Genomic DNA, 21,590 nt, shown 5'->3' with positions numbered 1-21,590 from the left:
CCTTTGAATAAAGAACATGTCTGCCTCAGGCTCTCAAATCCAGTCACTACTGCTTCAGTCATTGGTCCTGTATCCCTACCACTACCCTTAAATAATGGGTCCTCTCCGGTTATACAATCACTGGAAAACACACTACCCTGTAATGTGAAGAGTTCAATGCAATCCAAGTGTTGTCACACTGAGGTTTCCTAAATGATGGAAATGTTAAGTCCATGTCACCACATTGATAGTTACCCTGGTGCAAAAGCTCTGAAAGACACAATAGACATAGGCTGTGGCTTGCCCCAAAAATGTCATTGCAGTTAGATTTGGACAATGGCACTCACATGCAAATGGCATCTTCAAGGTGACTATCCGCGTTGAGCATTGTGTACAAATTAGCATGTCTCTCTGCATAATCAGCACACTAGGTGGTGAAAAAACCACTGTTCTAATAAGCCAGCACGATGCCACGTTGGTGTTAATTTAGACAAATATTCGGTGTGTTTCGGTGCTAAGGTGTATTTGTTATCACTGTTGTTGACAATCTCTTTAATCCTTTGTATGCCATTCTCTTTAGTCTGCTGAAAGTCATCCTACAAGCTGGATATTGCATTTTGAAATTCTAATGAAATATTAATGGATCATGAAAGTTCCATCCCAACTGATAGCAAGAGAGACAAAAACATGGGTCTATTAAGGCCACCTGTGTACAGGCCAGCCACAACCGGAAGTAAACCGTACTGAAGCAAGGTGCCGGAGACCCCGAGCCACAACATAACCAATCTGTGACCCAGCAACTGAAAAATATCTAAGGGCAAATGTCAAGAAGTGGAAACACCATTTATAGTTGCAAGGACATTTGCATATAACACAGGATGTCACCAGTTAAATAATTCTTCATCTTTTTCAGGTAAAATGGCATGATAATTTCCTTGACAGCCTCTGAACACCAGACTATATTGCCAGTCTATTGCCTATATTATAGTCTTTTAGCATCCCAGGCCCTAGGCTCCACATGATGGAGTAGCCAGGAACAATGACAAGGTGATTGCTGGACTGGCAGATGAAGGCCACCAGAAGGATAAACCTGAAATCCCAGCAGGGTCGGACTGAGCCATAAAATTGTCTCTGGCACCAATGAAAAGGTGGCCCACAGTTGCAAATGCCTATTCATTCCTTTTATGACACTGTTTAAAAAGTATGAAAAGAGTAAGGTGGGCACCACTTATTCAGTCAATTGGCACATGAGTTCGAATAGATGAGGTTGATGACTGCCTCAACTGTTCTGTCATTAAAAATCATTTTTCTTTAAGATAAGACGCTTTTGGAAATGTTTGGCACAACTTTTGCATCAAAAGATTTATCTTGAGGATTTTCAGGAAGTGCATAAAACTTGCAACAATGTATTCCTTATTACTGAGCAGCTCCTCTTCTTGGAGAGCAGCATGCGAGCGTCTGGATAACTGTGTGGTTTCCACCCCGTTGTTTTCTTTCGCTGTTTGAATACTACCCATGGGGGAATTTTTTGACAAAATGTGATGCAAATGGTGCATTTTAAAGATTATTTATTGAGCAAAAATATTTAAAACTATTAGCCGCATAGTGAAGTAACTCATCAAACTGGCCCAAAAAAGTGGCCCACTATGATCAAAAAAACTGGCACACACCAGCATTTTGTGTTTTTGTTTGGCCCATGACCCTATTGCCCTGTAGGCCAGTCCGAGCCTGAATCCCAGATTTCCTTGCCTCTATCTTAAGCCAGGTGATGCCGGACAATAGTTGGAAGCCTCTGAAATATAGACAATCAAAGAAATTCCCATGAATTCACATCATGCCACAGAGAGGAAGGAATAGGAGCATCTCCACAGCGCTTACAGCTGCATTTTACTCTCATGCCAGTCCCACCTATTGATCGAAGTATAAAAACAAGGGAAATGAGAAAGACCAACCCTGCGAGGAACTAGTTTCATCTGGGGCAGCCTAAGAGGTAGAGTGTCAAATGGAGGAACAGTTTAGGAAAGACAAGACTAGTGCTGTATGTTAACACATAACTCACTCACCCAGGAAAAAACAAATCGGGAGTCACACCACACACACTATGTTTACCAGGTGGACTGTGAATAGAAAAGCTCATTTTGAATTGTTCCTATTGTCAAGAGAGACCATATGAAAACATGTTATCTTCAATAAAGTGGATGTCATCTGTACGAAAACATGTAAACGATGGCTAACTTGTGTGTTTGGTCTCTCTCTCATTTAGGGTGTGTGTGTTTTTTTTTTTATCACCTATCCAACCGCTATCTACTTCAGGGTTGTTCAGCCATAGTACATACCCAACCCCATTGTTGAATGTTCTGACTGCAACACCATCATGATTACTCAACAATTCACTCGAAGTTTCCATTCGCAGTCTGCCTACCGTTCAACGACCTACGTTCAACGACCTAAATATAGCTGCAAGGTGGCTCTGTTTCACCGAGCGTAGTGGCAGTTTTGCGGTGGCCTAAGACAGCGAGGTCCACTTCCCCAATAACAATATTAATAGGGGGCCCCAGCGCATGCATAATTTTGACAAATTTGAATCAATGTTTCTTCTGCTTAATCCAGTGTATATTCTATTTCATTGAAACACACAAGAAAACTCAAATGTACTTTCATGTGTGCTGGCAAACGTAGCCACACGCTCTTATAAATAAAACTAAATCTCTCGTTCCCCACAGCTGCTGCTAACCAACTGCTATTTTTAGTTTTGCGAAATATGAACTCTATCCGACAAGCCATTGGAGCAAGGTAACGGGATTTGTAGCAGGGAAAACAGCTACCCTGTTCAGCAATGCACAGCAGACGCGGCCATTTTGTTCGAAACCTTACTAGCGCCTTATTAGTGCGACCTGTCAAAAGACAGGCGTTTTCAAGAAGTGCCTGGAGAATCATGTCCGTCTCCCAGAAGTCTTGCTTCTTCTGTCAACCATAACACTGGGAAGGAAACACCAGCTTCAAGGGTACGGGGACTTGTCCTGGCAACGTGGGTGGCATGCAGGGAAGAAAAGTTCATATTTGTTTGAGGGTTTGGACTGAGCTCTGAAGCTGAGACAAAGACAAACACAAAATAAAGTGAAGGGAAAAAAGATGTGGTGTTTAATAAAAGCCTGGTGCTTCGCGTGAGGAAATGACCTTCTTGGATTGCAATGCATTTGTTGAAATATGAAAAAATGGTTTCCAAAGATACCAGTGTTTCTGATTTTTTTTAAAGTCCTTTCAAGTTTTACTTCAATGCACGTGCACTCGCAAAGAAAGTCACGGTTTACAATAATGCTGCAGGTAACAATTACGTGTGCCCATCATCAAAGCTCATACTATGCGGCGGCAATGCGGCTTCGTGCACATAGGAGCTATGCCAACATGTGAGTGAGCACGGGTTATTTACAACGTGAACAAATTGTGCAAGCATTGTTTATTTACAGGGTAGGCATCCAAGACTGGAGATCTGTGAGGTCTTCTTGGCAGGTGAATGTGTGCAGGAAAAAAAAGTGAAACTTAAGGTTCCAATCAAATCCAAATATGTTGCACATGTTGCCCTCTTGTCCACCATGATGCATGGGTCAGCGTGCACGTGATACCAAAAAAGAAAAAGAAGAACGAACCAGTTGCGTGGACGTCTCACATTATAACCGTTAACTTGGACATCCAACTTGTTTTAATGAAGGTATGTCCTTTCCGCTGCTTAGTTATATAAAGCCTTTGGGTAGTGCACCCATTTTAAACATTAATGCTGTTATTGTGGCAGGGCAGGTTCATGGACAGTTGAGTGTTAAAGAATCCATCAGGACTCCTTCAGGTTTTGTGATACACAATGTCACGCTCTCAACCCTTCATTTAGATCATACTTTTGTAATGCTCTGAATTGTTGCAGCTTCGAATTTGGAATATATATGTAGATCTGTATCTCTTATAGGGCGGTGACAGCAGCCCTATAGTAAACAAGGTTAATTTTTGCCAAAGCGCACAGCTCAAACCGCTGGACAGATTTGAACCAGGTCTGAAACAATTTGGGTACGAAGCGTTGACTTGCGATCCATTCAGTGGTCGAAGTGAGCGAGAGCGGACAGGAGTGGTGCTCCTCTTCTTTTTTAAATTAACTTTTACAGCTCGTATGCTTTTATTTTTAAAAGAAACCGTTCTGGAACGGTTTCGTTTTAAAACAACAGTGTAGGAAGAGGTTGAAACTTGCACTTTCAGTGCACTGCATTGGACATTCCCTTAAACAGCAGGCAAATGTGGTTGGGGGTTTGTATTGTGTGTGGGAGAGGGCAGGGCGATGGGGTTTGTGAGGCACAGGGCAGGCTAGCAGGGAACATAGTTCCACTACTTATTTTCTTACACTTCGACTACTGGATCCATGCATGGTTTGGGGTTATACTGTGCAGTAGATATTTAAATATTTGACAGAAAAGGGGATCGCCCCTTCTGGAAAATAGATAGCTATTTCTCAGAGATTTAGCCAAAACTGGGTGTTTTTAGAAATGAAACAGCCACCATCTTTTTTTTCTTTCAATGCAAGAGATATTAGAGGGTATAGCCGAGGATATGGGAAAATGAAACACAGGTAAAACGCTATTTGCAGGTCAAAAAACATGCAAATGCCATCAAGCTAGAGGTGGGCTGGGGGGTGGCTAGAGGGCGCCAAGGGACATTTGGGAATTGGAGGGGGTCTAGGGACTGAGTTTGAAACACAAACCTTTCTGTAGCCTTGTCTCTCAAAGCAAACTGCATCACAGAAACAGCATGTGTTGTGGGGGAAAGGGAGAGGGCAGGGGAGGTGAGGAGGACATCTTGGGAGTGGGGCACTTGGTGAGGGCCTGGGGGGGACCAGTGAAGCATTTATTTCAGCTGTTTTTCTGATATTCGCAGCTATATTCATGGCTACAAAGGACTACTGATAGTCATGGGCAAGAGTAGTTATGTGCCCATGGTTACAGGTTTTTTGTTTTATTTTTAAATATATTTTTACAGCTATAGTGACATTGGGAGTGACAAATCACTGGCCAACCAGGTTTCTCATCCATGCAGTGACCAGCATAGACCCTACTTAGCTTCAAAGTGAGGAAGGGTCCAGCCTCCTCCTGCCATGCTGCCCACTAAATGAGCCAAAGTTGCAAGACCACTTATAGAAACGGACTAGCTCTTTCCTTGCTTTGAAGCTAAACAGGTTCAGTCCTGTTTTGAAGCTAAGCAGGGGCAGTCCCGGTTACTACATGGATGGGCGACCGAATGGGCATCCACATTTATTTTTGAAAACCGTGCTACTGTCAGTCCCTGAAGTTTTTGCACTCAGAGACCATTTAATGCCTTTTGCTGAATTGCATTCTGTATTTCTAGTCTCCCAGCCAATAATGAAAAGAAATAGATATGTTTACAGCAACAGTAGGTTTCCCATCCTGGCAGTAACTGGGACAAACCTTGCTTAGCTTCAAAGCGAGGAAGGGGTCAGCCCAGTAAGGCCATGTTGCCTAATAAATGAGCCCACCTTACAATGCCACTTAGAGAAACATGGCATAAGGGGGCTGGATCCATCCTCACCTTGAAACTAAGCAGGGTCCGTCCCGGTTGGGTGGATGGAAGACAATCTACAGTCCTGAATGCTGTGTGTTTTTGTAATTTTAAATATCTCATAACACACAGCATCCACATCTTTTTTTTTAAACCATGCTCCTGTCAGTCCTTGAAAGGTTTGCACTCAGAGACTATTTTTCTGCTATTTTTAGTCTCACAGTCAAGATGGGAGGAATAATGTCACAATTGTACACTTTTTGCCTAACATAGTTAAATAAGGGCTTAGATATTTGAGTGACACAGTGGTATGTATACTTTTCAAGTTAGCTTTGTAAAGTAAAATATTGTTGAAAGCCAGACACGGGGTGAGGAGGGGAAATTATGAGAGGGCAACTAAGTCATGAGTATTTGCCCACAATGTGGCAAGAGACTTTGTAATCCTGGACACTGGTGCAGTTATTGTCCCCTAATTATAGCTGTTTTTCAGGGCACAAGTAGAGGACACATGTGGGTGGACAGCGTGACTTTTTTTCGGAGGGTGGACGCAACACCTTGGATTTTTTTGAGGTTGGCAAGCTTGCTCAAGTATTTGGCTCCCAGGATTTTACTCAGGTTGTCATGCTGCTAGATCAGACGCTTATTCACAAGACCATAAGCACTTGTTTCGTATTGGGGTTTAGTTTTCCAGGGAATATTTTGCGACCGATTGCTGAGTTTAAAAGGTGAGCACCTTTTATACTTTGACTTCATATTCATTGGAACAGTTCCTCACTCAGGTTATTTTTCTGATGTTCATTACTTTTTTTAAAGTCCTGTGCTATTTTGTTTTGCACACTCTCTTCTAAGGGGAAGGGCAAATTAACTACATTTGTAAATTTCACTTTAAGATATATGTTCACTTACTGTGCGTATATACTTGGGTGCTAGCTTTTGATTTTCGCTATAGGTGCAGAAAGTAGATGAGCATATGGTATTCTTGCAGCCAGTTATTTATTTTCCATTTCTGTGCTGCTTAAGTGGGGTTAGTTGGGGTTGTGCAACGTATCACAACAGTCACCAAGAAACTGACCATAAAACAAGGGGTTTGGGCATGCTGCTTAACCAAAGTGTGTGCTCCATGGCAAATTATATAATTTCACTGTGCATTGTACAAAACATTGTGAGTTCTCAAAGCCTGCAATCTGTTAGACATATCAGTACCACAGTCAAAACAGGACAAAATCTGTTTGTGATTGATGAACTTCTTTGAGTGATGGGTTGCACATTTTTTAAAGCCCTTGTTTGGTAGTGTTTAGCAGTGTTTGGCTGTGCCCACTAGCCATGTCCGAAGTCCATGGTCTTGAAATTCAAGAAAAAAACGTTCATTGCAAGGACATTCATGTGAGCAATACATTGTAACAACATCTTTGAAATTCATGGAAAATCTTAAGTTGCAGGGACGCGAAGTGGAGAACTTAATGCAACGAAACCTTTGAAATTCAGCTAAAGCCACCTTAACTTTGCACCCCTGTGGAGCAGCCTATGACCACAATGATGACATCACAGATCACATCAGTGATGACATCACCAATTACATGGTGTATGAGAACACTAAAGACATTGCAAATCACATCACTGATGCCATCACTGGTGACAACACTCATTACATTGTATATAATTGACTACATCAATAATGGAATTAGACATAACATCATTTAGAAGTTGGCTCATGAAAACTGTGATTACCTTACTAACAATTTAGGCCATGAACTTGGCCATGACTGATGACCAAAGTCTGGGGTATCTAGCCAGCACCAAAGGCCACAGCTAGCGGTCAGTTAGTGTTCACAAATACAAATGTGCATGGTTAAAAGCTGTGCCGAGTAGCCGATCACTGTAATAAAATATATAGTGGGAAACATTGACAGCTGTAGTCAGAGGCCATAGCTAGTGCCCATTAATATGTTAGAATATACGGTTGGAATAGCCAAAGGCTGTGGCCACCGGCTATTATTTTGTTGAAGACCATGGCTAGTGGCTGTCTAGTGTATATAATATACGGTGGGCTCAGCCAAAGGCCATAGCTAGTGGCTGGTTAATGTTGCATAATACAGAGTGGTCACAGCAGAAGGCCATTGCTTATTGCATTTTCTTATTTTAAAATATACAGTGGACATGGGCAAATGATGTATAAACTGCTCAAGGTCAAAGGCCATAGCAAGAACCCCATTTATATGTTAGAATATATAGTGGGCACAGCCAAACATTGTGGCCATTGGCCAGTATTGTGCTAAGGCCCATGGCTACTGCCTGATCAGTGTATATATTATACATTGGACATGGTAGAAAGCTGTATCCACTGGTAAAGGCCAAAATCTATGGTTGGTAGCCTGTTAGTGTTTTAAAATGTTCAGCGCACATGGGTGAAGGTTGTGACCACTATCCATAACTGAAGGCCATGAGTAGCATCCATTCATGTGTTAAATTATAGTTGGCCATGCACAATTACCATGGCTGAAGGGCATGCTTAATGCCAGTTACTGTTGTAATGTAATTAGTGATTTTATCAGTGATGTGAACTGTGATGTCATCATTGTAATCATAGGCTGCGCAACAGGGGGCATGAAGTTAAGGTGGATTTAGCTGAATTTCAGTAGCTTTGTTGCATTAAATTCTCAGCTTACTGTCCTTGCAACTAACGTTTTTTTCCTTGAATTACACGGCCTGTGGTAGCGGCCGTGTAGTTATGGTTATGTTGCTAAACCCATAGGAAGAACACTTTTTAGGCGGCTTATAACTTCTCTTCCCCTGGACTAATCCTCACCAAACTTTGCAAAAAAGTGTATGGCCCACTCTGAATTTTCTTTGGCAAGGTTGGTGAGGTTTTGTCTAGGGGGGTTGACGTTATAGGGGGGTCCCAACATTTTTCTTTACAAAGACTGAATGGAAAAAACTTTGCTCACGCCTACAGCCCAAACCGCTGGGCGGATTTTCACCAAACTTGCAGCAGGAGCGGCGGCTTGATCCCGAAAGCATGCCTTTGTAAATTTGGTGAAAATCCGTCCTGTACTTTTTTTTAAAACAGGCAAAATGTTGGTAAAATAAATGTGTGATATCTGGCTCCGCTCCGCTGACCCATTTCCCTGTTCGGTCAGCGGACAGGTATACAATTGGTCTAGAGCAGGAGTCTACCTCGTGCTGCTAGGGTGGTGATATCCATAGGTATGAGAAATTCGACCAAGATGTTTTTGGCCAGTTTATTTGCTCTTCATATAAAAAAGGAAAACTGCATGTATTTACTGTGATATTAATAATATATATATTAATATATCAACTTCAAAAACGTGTGTATTTTATTATTTTTTATTAGATGCTGTTTCCTAAAATTGTTAAGCAAATCAGAAGTAAGAAACTAATCGGGACATTTTCAGGCCTATTCATGGAATTAATGTGTGTTGAAAATTTCCGCGCAAGCGTGCGAAAGTATGCGAATCGCAGCGCAAGAGCGAAAATCGCAGCGAAACCCGCGCACAGCGATTCATGGAAATCCGTGCGCGTGTAAATCCATGGATGTGTGCTAAAATCCTGCGTGGCGCACGCTGGCATACACAGCATGCATGCACAGCGAAAGCGCACATAGCGCAGCGCACACAACAAAAGTAGACATAACACGGGGCGTAAAACGCGGAATGGGGAACAACGCGTGAAAATGTGGGCGTCACGGGGGAAGTACAGGAGGCAAATGCGCGGAAGGCCCACGCGCGCGTCTACAACATGTATTCATGGAATCAAACGGAGCAGGAAGCAGGCGTACGTGGACCCGCGCAGCATAAAGTGCGCGCAAACAACAAACAAGCTCAGATGCTAAGATGAATATACCGTTCCTCGCAGCAGTGGTCATGGGATACCGCAGGAGGAGGAGGAGGATAGTCAGGGCCAGAATTTTTACACCCAGAACCAGCCTTTTTGGGATGCCGGATGACCAGGTGTATGGGAGGTACAGGTTTCCACCTCACATAATACTCGACCTGGTGAGTGAGTGGGAGGATGACCTCACATCACCCACCCTGTGCTCCCAAGCACTGAGCCCCTTGGAAAAGGTGCTCAATGTACTGCACTTCTTGGCCACTGGTTCATTTCAGTGGACAAGTGCCATAGTGGGGGGGGGGTGTCACAGGCCAAGCAGTCACGCTACCTGCACCAGGTGTTGGCCATCATGACTGCACGCCCATCAGTCCGCAGGCACATATACCTGCCCAGAACATCTGCAGAAAGGCAGGCTGTCGTCCAGGATTTTTACGGGGTGGCACACTTCCCCAAAGTGCTAGGTTCCATTGACTGCACCCATGTGGCTCTACGTCCTCCCAGGGCAACTGAGCACATATACAGAAACTGCAAGCACTGGCATTCCATCAACGTGCAGGTAGTATGTGATGCCAAGGGAATCATCACCTCAGTATATGCCAACTATCCAGGGTCCACCCATGACAGTTTCATTTACAGAATGTCAACCCTAAACAGGGACCTAGAAGCTGGGCAGCATGGCGATACATGGCTGCTTGGTGAGTATAAATGCCCGTGCAGATGCATGCATTTCAGATACTGAGTAATGTCACAATCCCACTAATAATACCCATGATCACCTCCCCAGGGGACAGTGCCTACCCTCTGAGCACCCACATGATGACACCTATTCGGAACCCCACCACACCACCCAAGCTAAGATACAACACAGCCCATATTGCAACCCGGGGCATAGTGGAGCGCACATTTGGAGTGCTCAAGTCACGCTTTCGCTCCCTTGACCGCTCTGGTGGGCAGCTGCTATACGCACCCCCATTAGTGTGCAGGATCATAGTGGCAGCATGTGGCCTGCACAACGTTGCAACACGCCGGGGCCTGCCAGTGGACATGGTGGTGCCCCCACATCCCCAACCACATGCACGCCCGCTATGCATGGGAGGGCAAAGGGCACGTGGTGAGGCAGCCCGTACGCAGCTGGTGGCTAATTACTTCACCTAAAATCACACCCCTGTGGAGTGCACACAGCCCTGGCACATACCATCTGACAATCAATGATGATGACATAAGGGACAGTCAACTGTCACAGCCATACCAGCCTGAGATTGGTCACCTTGAAGTCTTAAATTGTGTGCATCCCTACCTACCCAAAGAAAACCAATGCTGTGTCACAAAAAGAAACACATTTATGCTGCATGAATGACTACCCCCTTGCAAAATACAACATGAAAATAGTGCCATGTCACCCAACCCCTCCCCATCTCTGCCACCCAACACACCATGGCATGTCCTGCAACGTGAAAGCAAACAAAGGAATGCACAACACATAACACAAGTGTCACAAAGTTCACTGTCCCAAATGGAAACAGCCCACAGACAATATGCTCCCAGTAATCGATAACAAACAGCACACATGACCAAATACTTACCAGCAACACAATACAGCAACACAGCATGAAACATTGCCAAAACATGACAGTATAAACTCAAAGTAATGTAAGTCATACAACCTCAATAAGCCAGCACATCGACCCCTTCCAACTCCAGAGTGTTGCTGTCAGGCAAATGTGTCAGTGTACTGCATACAACATGAACTGCATCTGCAAAGGAGACAGCCTTGTGAAGACAAGAAGAAGTCACCTGCGGATAAGGAGGAAGACATGGATACACAAGCACATATCAATACACCATGCAGTGTTCAATACAAAAACAAACCCCACTAGGGATGTTCACACAGTTATGACTACAGACTGCCCACACAGCTCACGGGAGCCCAATGTCACTGTGTAAGTCACTGTCACTTGGTCACACCCTTTGCAAGCCCATGGAAACGGGAAGCGGGAGGGGTGTGTGTGTCAGGAACCCAAGCATCTAACCCAAACACAGGACAAGCCTGGGGGAGGGGAGGCCACCCAGGAGTTCTGAGGACAGGGTGCACACCAACACCCACCTGTGTGGATGTTGCGAGAAAAAAAAACACCTCCATGGGCTCATGGCCTGCACGGCTACGCTACTGTGGGAGAAGTGCTGCTGTCACTCTCATCACCCTCTGCTGCTGCATCAGGAAGTGGTGGTGCTATGGGAGGCAGCCCATGCAAAGACCTGGTATGCCTCCATGGCAGCAAGCATGTGGGTGTGGAAGGTCTCGTTCTGGAGGACGATAGTACGGAGATCCCCATGCAGCACCTGACGGGTTGCCTGCATTTCTGCACGCATGGCCTCCCGTGATGCCCGGATCTCCTCCCGAGTTGCCTGCAGCTCAGCTGAGAGCGAACGTGTGAGCCACTCCAGCTGCTGTTCTGTCCTCAAATTTGTGGAAGCTTCAAGTTCAACAAGAGTCTCCCTGAGGTTATGGAGTTCTACCCTCAGGGCTTCCCTGTGGCCCTGTGACTCTATAGAAATGGCTTCCCGCAGAGTCTCCAGTGCCACCCGTCGGTCCCTGTTGGACACCAACATGTCTTCCCTGTGTGATTGGCAAATGGAGTCTGTTGCCTGCTGTTGTTGCTCCATCTGCCTTTCAGGGGGGATAATGGAAGTGGCCACCCTCTCCATTGCCTGAGCCATCATTTCAACTGATGCTGCCTGTTGGGTTGCCATACCGTACATGGAGTTTTCCCATACAGTATTGCCTGGTGGCGTACGGCCACCGCATCGGCGGGCACCACACCTGTTCGGGGCAAGGCGATCTGCACCTTGCTGTGCTGGAACTGCCTGAGGCTGCAGGACTGCATTCCCCCTCTGATCTGCTGGCCCAGGAACAGGATCAGATGTTGTGGAGTGTGACCCTGCATCCGTAACCGCCAAAGGCGGACTTACCATTACTGATATCCCCATAGAGGTTTCTACCCCTGGTGCAGATGGGTTGGACAGAACAGAATCCCTGCCAGAAACACTCACCTGCGACGGCACATAAGTCTCATCATCCGATTCAGCACCTGAATAGAGGTCTGGGGAGGTGCACCCAGAGACACCCCTGGACAGTATGGTCTGCAGTAAGATTGGGTTTTCACCCACCACCACACCACGTCCCCCACTGGTGCCCGGTCGTGCCTGAGATTCCTCCTGGGTCTGCACCATCTCCTCAACCTCAACATCATCAAGTGCGTCATCACCTGCAAAAACATGAACAACAAAACATGGAAACAGGCATTAGCACCATAGCACACACATAGGCCTGACAAGCCAGAGATCCAGTACATGATTTACACATGTCCCACATGACTATAACCCTGGCATGCATGCACTGTCACTGAGTTGGAAGGGGAGGCAAAAAGCAGACACTGATGACACCAAGATGGAAAAGCAACACATTTGCTGCATGCTGGGTAGCACTGGCATCACACATTAGCCTGTGAGTGGCATGCCCAATACACATACATGACACATGCCAGCACACAGTTGGCATGTAGCATAGCCATGGTACATTTGACAAGTACAGCCATATGTCAGTGAATGAGTACTGTCAGCCATCCATGTGAGATGGACATGATGAGATGAAAAATGCTACATAGTGTGACAAAATATGCATGTGCCACTCACTGCAACACATCCAGTGTACAAGAATACAGTGATTGCAGGCAGATGTACACATCAATGGTTGGTCACTTAAACTTGACAGCAAACAACTATCATGTACCACATACAAACAGGCACCAAAAATCAATGTGAGCAGGCCAATACTCAATCAGATCGACTACCCCTCTCTTTAAGTCCTGTATGGGTTTCTAATTAATTATAGGAACCAAGACCAGAGATGGCAATACCCGGCCACATCCGAGAGTCTGACCAGTCTCAATAGTCCTAACTTCAGTCTATGGACCATAGGTGGGTTTAGTGTGCGTGTCTAGAACAGTGTAATCTAGCCATCGCCTTGATGCTATCCAGTTGGGAATTGCAACTCTCTTTCTATTTCATTCTTATACATTAATATATGTATATTTATCCTTTTAGATGTGCTAGTGTGCCTAATGGGGAACAAGAATAATCTACCACAAAGTAACCATTTGTCCTGAAGATGGCCCAACATTTACCTTAGTGATCACTGTTGACAGAGGTGGTACACTACAAAGGGCCGAAACATATGTCGACTGCTAAAGGGAAAACCTAATTTTTTTCCCCTGTCACTAATGCATATTTTGACTCACTGTTATGCACAAAGCTGTTTAAGTTGTAGCATTCCCCTGTTAGAATAGATGAATGATGACTGAATGTTTTAATTGAAAATGTATTAAGTTTGCTATGTTTTGTTAAGCTTGTAACGTTTTTAGGTATTCTTGTGACTATTAAAAAGATAGAATTTTTTGTACCTAGCAGCATTTTTTTGCAATTCTTCCCAAAAAGGCGATAACCTTACTAACAAATTGTACAGGTTAACCTTCATCTTCACCTGTGACCCATACAGGACTTAAAGAGAGGGGTAGTCGATCTGTTTTTTCACAAACCTTTTCTCCATAGAAAATCCCTTCTTACAGTTTTGACCCCCCGTTAACAAAAAATAGGGATTACCCATTTATATATACCAATACTCAATCAGCCTGAATGGTCTAATCATTCACATAACAAGGTAACAAATGTGGGCCAATGTGGGGTGTAATCAATGACAGAAGCATGTCACATATGTGACAATAGGGCTGAAAAATGTGTTGTAAAAGTGGGAGAATTGAAACAATCAGCCTGAATGAACACAGAAAAATTCTGAACAATGTTGTTGCAAGATGACAGTTCAAGGGCAACTGCAGTAATGTTGCGCTAAATGGCTACTGTGGGCAGAAGGGATACTGTCATACCCAAATCCAAGGCCGGTGAATGTTTTGGAGGAAGCACATGGGTGACCCATACAAATCAGGTGCACGCACACTCACCTGGCACAAAATCAGAACCGGTCACCCACACAACATACACATGGATTACACGCACATGCATGGTCTCTTACCTTACAATGCGTCGTAATCTGGTAGGTCTCCCACGCCTTGGATCTGTTCCTCTGTGACGAAGGTTCCAGCAACAGACTCATGTTCAGTGAGTTGGTTGTCCTCTTATGGAGACCCACCGCCAGTCACCAGAGTAGAAGCATGATTTGAGGCCAGCATGTTCTTTGCTCTGCGTTTCAGGTCATTCCACTGCTTGTAGCAATCATTAGCTGAGCGCTTCACAAATCCAAGGTCACTAATGATGTCCGTGATGGTCTGCCAGTGTGCCTTACGTTGAGCAGGTGTGGTCTTGTACCCTGCAGTCACCACCATTTCGTGGCTATGTGCCAACACATAGGCCACTAGTGCATCAAGTTCAGCGTCATTAAAGCTAGGCTTCCTTGACGTGCCGGAGTGTGTAGCCGTGTCTGGGGTCTCAGCCTGTAGTGCCAGAGCAACCATCTTCCTCTTTTTCAAAGGTGGTGCGGATCCTGAGTGGCTTACGCCGCTCTGGTCAGTAGTGGCAGAAGCCCCGGTGGACTGGGTACTAGGAGTTTGGGAATGCACAATGACCATAGGTCTTGGTGCAGGCATTGGCTGCAGGGTGATGTTGGCAGAGGCAATGACTGTTTGATGGACTGGGACTGGGAGACTCAGAGCTGGGGTGGATCGAGCTGCAGCTGCCCCTGCAGCCTCCCCACTCTGCCTACTTGGGGCAGCAGATGACATTGCTGCCCCAGATCCCTTTTAAACCGGCCCACACGTACAACGTCACTTACGCATGTATGCGCTAAGGCCCTTTCCTCCAATTACACGAGCTGACACTCGGCCGTGCAGTTTTTGCACGTGTATGATAAACATGCACCCGTGTTGAGGGAAACGCCCTTGCGCGTCACGTCACAGCCACGTAGGCTCTTTCCTCGGATTACACGCATTCACATGCGGACGTGCAGTTTTTTCACGCGCCCTGAAACACTATGCCCACGTCACGAGGGAAACGCCACAGATGCACTTAGGCGCTAAGGGCCTTTCCGCGAATTACACGCAGACGTGCAAGATTTTCACGCGCCAAATTACTCCGTATCAAGCTGGCCACGCAACAACACACGGAAGACCACGCTCCTGCCCAGAAGGCCGAATTACTGCCCCCCCACAGCCCCGAGGATGCTCCCACCTGCCATCTGCTGCTGCCTGCCTGCCTGCCTGCTGCCCACGTGCCCTGCTATTTGCTGCCTGCACATCAGCCATCTGCAGGGGTGCAGTTGTTGTGACCACCCCTGCTGGAACTCAAGACTCCCGACTGGGATACCATTGCTCCACAGCCCAGCCCCAGGACCCAGTTCCCCACCCACACCTGCCTCTGGGGTTGCCATGTCGGGCACAACACCATCTGGCACCACTGGCAACCCCCAGCCAGAGAGGCAGAGGGCCACCAGCTTCAGTGCCAGGGAAGTTGGTGTCCTGGTGGAGCAAGTCCTGGGACAGTATGATGCCCTCTTTGGAAGTTCTTGCGCCGACTATGAAGGACGGACCAGGATCTGGATGGACATCATGACTGCCATCAACGAGGAGGGGGTGGCAGTCTGCGACATCAAACATGTGAAGAAGCGCTGGGAGGACTTCAGGTCCAGGACCCTCGACAAGGCCCGGCGCCTCTTGAAGGCAGCGGATGCCAAGGGGCGCCGGGGCCACCTGTCTGACCACCAAATGAGAGTCCTGGAACGCATATGCCCAGCACTCCACGTCCAGGTTCTTGAGAGGCAGACCCGTCTGGAGTCGAGCGGTAAGTGTACATGCATACTGATTGGATGCTGTGCATGTCGTGGTGTGCCAGTAGTGTGCAGGTTGCACATGTTGTTTGTAGGGCCATGTATGGATGTGTATGTACAGCGGCATGAGGCTGACACATGCAAGTCCTCTCATGTGTGAGACACATGGATGGTGTATGTGTGGGTAAGCATGCATGCCAAATGCAGATGTGGGAGCACACATGTTTGAATTACTGTATATGTACGTTGGCATGGTTGTGGTGTCACACATAGATGTTGGTTACAACTGCATGTATCTGCACTGTGTACATGTGCATGTGTGTGTATTTGACAAGTGTGCAACTGTGATGCAACATGGATGCATGTGACACTGATATGTAGAAGGCTGAATGCCAGATGTCACATGGATGGAAATCTCATTACTGCGACAGTTGGTGGAGATGTACACATGCATGTAAGTATGGTGGCGTGTGTGCATGCCTTGGGCACTCCCTGTGTTTCATGTGATGTCAGGCTCACCTTCGGCTGCTCATGCTGTTGTATGTGTATGGATGGTGCTGCCTGGTGCGATATTGCTGTGGAATTGCTCATGTGTGTGAGTTGAAAGAACATGTGTGTTGGGGATTGTGATGTCATGTCTGAAGTTTGACACTGACACTCATGTGCAACTGTCATGTGTGTATCAGTCCATTGTACAGTGCACTGATGCCTGTGTCCTATATCTCCCTGTCTGCAGCATCAACTAATGAAGAGGGCGGAGAGGGTGCTGTGGAGCAATGCGGCAGGGATCGCACCGCCAGCCGGAGACGCAAGGCCCCTCCCAGGTTGTCATCTCGTCAGGGAGTGAGGAGTCCGGAGCCGCGTCCCAGGCCACAGCTGCCGAGGGTAGGTCCAAGAGGCGGAGGTCGGAGCTGGACTCCTCGGCAGCAGAAGGGGCAGCTGAGACCCTGCAGGGTCTGACGGAGGAAGATGGCACAGAGTCATCCAGGTAGGTGGGGGGGTTTGGTGGAGAAGGAGGCCGTGGAAGTGACAGGCACGTGGTCTGGAGGTGGGGATTCCACTGGTGCTAGTGGTGCAGTGCAGGGGTAGGGACAGGAGGCAACACAGGCCGCCGCAGAGGTGCCTGTGTGTAATCCTGTTCCCGATCCTATGACTGCATCATCACGCACCAGCAGGGATGCCTACGTCCAGGCCCGTTTTCAGAGAGGGGATATGCTTGCAACAACTGGCCTTCCTCTCCCTGCGGACGTGGCTATCCGGGAACAGGTTGAGCCTGTCCTGGCTGGGATAGCGTTGCGTCAACGGGGCATGCGAGGTGACATGCAGTGTTTTCATGAGGACACTGCACGTCATCTCGAAGGCCTCGTTGACTGCGTTGACCTACTGGGACGGGTCACCAGGGCCAGATTCGCTGGACCTTATTCTGACCCCCTCCTCACCTGAACCCCCTATGCACCAGTCATCCTCCATGCCATCTTCCCACCCATGTATCACCTGGGTACCCTGTGGAGCTGCCTCTGTCCCTGCGGCTAGGCTGGTGGAGGACACATCCCTGCCACAGTCGGGAGTCGGACGTCCAGCAGGGGTGGCCACCTCAACAACTGCACCCCAGCCAGAGGAGGACGTGCAGGCAGCAAGAGCCAGGGCACAGGCACAGCAGCAGCAGCAACAAGGTGGGAGCCATGATGGCTTGGGGCCTTCAACATCGGAGGGGCAGGCATCGGCCAGAGGGCAGGAGGACCCAGGATTGGAAATGTCTTCCGTGTGGCAGCAGTTGGGCCAGGCCATAGATGCGGAGCGGCAGTGGGCAGAAGAGGCATGGCTCACAATGGTCAGGGCGGAGAACTCCATGCGGAGGGCTCTGAGGCGGGCCGAGTGCTTTGAGGCAATTCATAGGGAGTTGGAGGACCACATATCATCGTCCCTGCGAACTCTCGGGGCCATGGAAGAGGATCGCCTCCTGACATCGAGCAGGAGCTCGATGAGGCCCTGGCCCGGGTAATCGGGAAGTGAGCCGTCGGACTAGCCCGCTGCCATTGTAAATAGTTTTGAGAGTTAGGTTTCCTTTTCCTTTTCCTTTGATTTGTGGTGAATGGACTATGCCACACAGATTTGTATATAGTTTTTTTATTAGGTAGTTTCTTAGGTAGGTTTCATTTCTTTCGTTGGGCTCATGGACCCTTGACAATGGATTGTTCATAGTTGGACAATGGATTTATTTGAACTATTTATTTGATTTTGAACATGGATTCATGGATTTTTCTTCTGGACAATGGATTGTACATAGTTGGACAATGGATTATTTTGGACTTTTTCTTTTGATTTCACCATGGATCAATGGATTTTTCTTTTTAGGTTTCCTTTGGATTTGCGTTGGTGGAGGGAGAGTTTGGACTATTTTTCTTTCGGATTTCTTTGGATTGGTTATACTTTTCATTTACTCATCTTTTGCACATGCTTTTCATTTCATGTTTGCTATGTTGTTATGCTTTCATTTCATTGCTTTATTTTTGAACATTGGGCCTCATCACGAGTTGGGCTGTATTCCCGGCTGTAATACCGCCGACTGTAATAGCCCTAGCACCGACCGGTCCGGCTGTATTACCGCCGGATCACGAGTTGGGTGTTAACGGTAAATCCCCATTCCCAATTGGGTCCATTGGATTCAATGGGGTATTTTCAGCGCTAATTATGCGGGCTAATACAGCCGGCGGTAATAAAGCCGAAAACAGGGGATTTTCACCTCCAGAGAAAGGCTGGAGGTAAAACAACCCATTTAGCACCCAACTCGTGATAGGGCCAGCCCTTAAATGCGGCTGTAATACACCGCATTTAAGGGCTACAGCCCAACTCGTGATGAGGCCCAATACATTTTCATATTTTAGTTCCATGTGTGGGATTCGCCTATTGGGTTAATGCATGTGAAAATGTGGGTTTACACAATCAATGCCAACCAGTGTGTGTGTGTGAGACGGACATGTGTTGATGTACATAGTTGACTTTTGGTTTGTATCTTGGGATAGCCATGTCAGTGTGGGGTGGATTGGAAAATCAATGTGTCTCAAGAATGGGGTGGCGTGCTGTGGTATTTTGGTGTAGAAGTGGGCCATGATTGTGCATCTTTATTTCATGTAGGGGGGGGACATGAGTGGGGGCCTACTGGCAGGTGCCCCTTACTGCTGGGGGGTGGGGGTTCAGGGGGACATGAGTGGGGGCCTGCTGGCAGGTGCCCCTCACTGCTGGAGGGTTCGGGTGCAGGGGGACATGAGTGGGGGCCTGCTGGCAGGTGCCCCTCACTGCTGGGGCGTGGGGGTGCAGGGGGACATGAGTGGGGCCCTGCTGGCAGGTGCCCCTCACTGCTGGGGGGTGGGGGTGCTGGGGGACATGAGTAGGACATGAGTGGGGGCCTGCTGGCAGGTGCCCCTCACTGCTGGGGGGTGGGGGTGCACAGGGACATGAGTGGGGGCCTGCTGGCAGGTGTCCCTCACTGCTCAGGGGTGGGGGTGCAGGGGGACATGAGTGGGACATGAGTGGGGGCCTGCTGGCAGGTGCCCCTCACTGCTGGGGGGTGGGGGTGCTGCGGTCCATGAACTGGTGATCATATTGCAACTTGACATGTGGCTTGGCTGGGGGGCATGCCCATGGTGGATGGGCTACCTGCGGGACATGACCAGGGTTGCAGGGTAGTCCCCTGTGGTGTGGGCTGCCTGCAGGGGCCGTGGAGGGGGTAGAGGGGACACCTGGGAGGACCCACACTGTCAATTCACATGTAGGACTCCCCGCGCACCACACTGGATACACGTACCCCGCTCTGACAGCGAAAATTGCATGTGAAACTTCACGCGCACCCCCGAAATACACGTACCCCGCTCTGACAGCGAAATCGCATGTGAAATTTCCCACGAACCCCAGTAATACACGTACCCCACTCGCACAGGGCCAATCGCGTGTGAAACTTCCCGCGAACCCCAGTAATACACGTACCCCGCTCGCACAGGGCCAAACGCGTGTGAAACTTCCTGCGAACCCCAGTAATACACGTACACCGCTCGCACAGGGCCAATCGCGTGTGAATCTTCCCGCGAACCCCAGTAATACACATACCCTGCTCGCACAGGGCCAATCGCGTGTGAAACTTCCTGCGAACCCCAGTAATAAACACACCCCGCTTGCACAGGCCCAATCGCGTGTGAAACTTCCCGCGAACCCCAGTAATACACGTACCCCACTCGCACAGGGACAATCGCGTGTGAAACTTCCCACGAACCCCAGTAATACACGTACCCTGCTCGTACAGGGCCAATCGCGTGTGAAACTTCCCGCGAACCCCAGTAATACACGTACCCTGCCCGCACAGGGCCAATCGCGTGTGCAACTTCCCGCGAACCCCAGTAATACGCGTACCCCGCTCGCACAGGGCCAATCGCGTGTGAAACTTCCCACGAACCCCAGTAATACACGTACCCCGCTCGTACAGGGCCAATCGCGTGTGAAACTTCCCGCGAACCCCAGTAATACATGTACCACACTCGCACAGGGCCAATCGCTTGTGAAACTTCCTATGAACCCCAGTAATACACGTACCCTGCTCGCACTTTGCCAATCGCGTGTGAAACTTCCCGCGAACCTCAGTTATACACCTACCCCACTCGCACAGGACCAATCGCGTGTGAAACTTCCCATGAACCCCAGTAATACATGCACCCTGCTCGCACTGGGCCAATCGCGTGTGAAACTTCCTGCGAACCCCAGTAATACACATACCCCGCTCACACAGGGCCAATCGCGTGTGAAACTTCCCGCGAACCCCAGTAATACACGTACCCCGCTCGCATGGGGCCAATCGCGTGTGAAACTTCCTGTGAACCCCAGTAATACACGTACCCCGCTCGCACAGGGCCAATCGCGTGTGAAACTTCCCACGAACCCCAGTAATACACGTACCCCGCTCGCACAGAGCCAATCGCGTGTGAAACTTCCCGTGAACCCCAGTAATACACGTACCTCGCTCGCACAAGGCCAATAGTGTGTGAAACTTCCAGCGAACCCCAGTAATACACGTACCCCGCTCGCACAGGGCCAATCGCATGTGCAACTTCCCGCAAACCCCAGTAATACACGTACCCCACTCGCACAGGGCCAATCGCGTGTGAAACTTCCCGCGAACCCCAGTAATACACGTACCCCGCTCGTACAGGGCCAATTGCGTGTGAAACTTCCCGCGAACCCCAGTTATACACGTACCCCGCTCGCACAGGCCCAATCACGTGTGAAACTTCCCATGAACCCCAGTAATACACGTACCCTGCTCGCACTGGGCCAATCGCGTGTGAAACTCCCCGCAAACCCCAGTAATACACATACCCCGCTCACACAG

This window comes from Ambystoma mexicanum, chromosome 1q, assembly GCF_040938575.1.
Source record: "Ambystoma mexicanum isolate Mex_15411 chromosome 1q, UKY_AmexF1_1, whole genome shotgun sequence".
NCBI lineage: Eukaryota > Metazoa > Chordata > Amphibia > Caudata > Ambystomatidae > Ambystoma > Ambystoma mexicanum.
The sequence above is the reverse complement of the archived record's forward strand: the minus strand, read 5'-3'. Positions refer to the sequence as shown.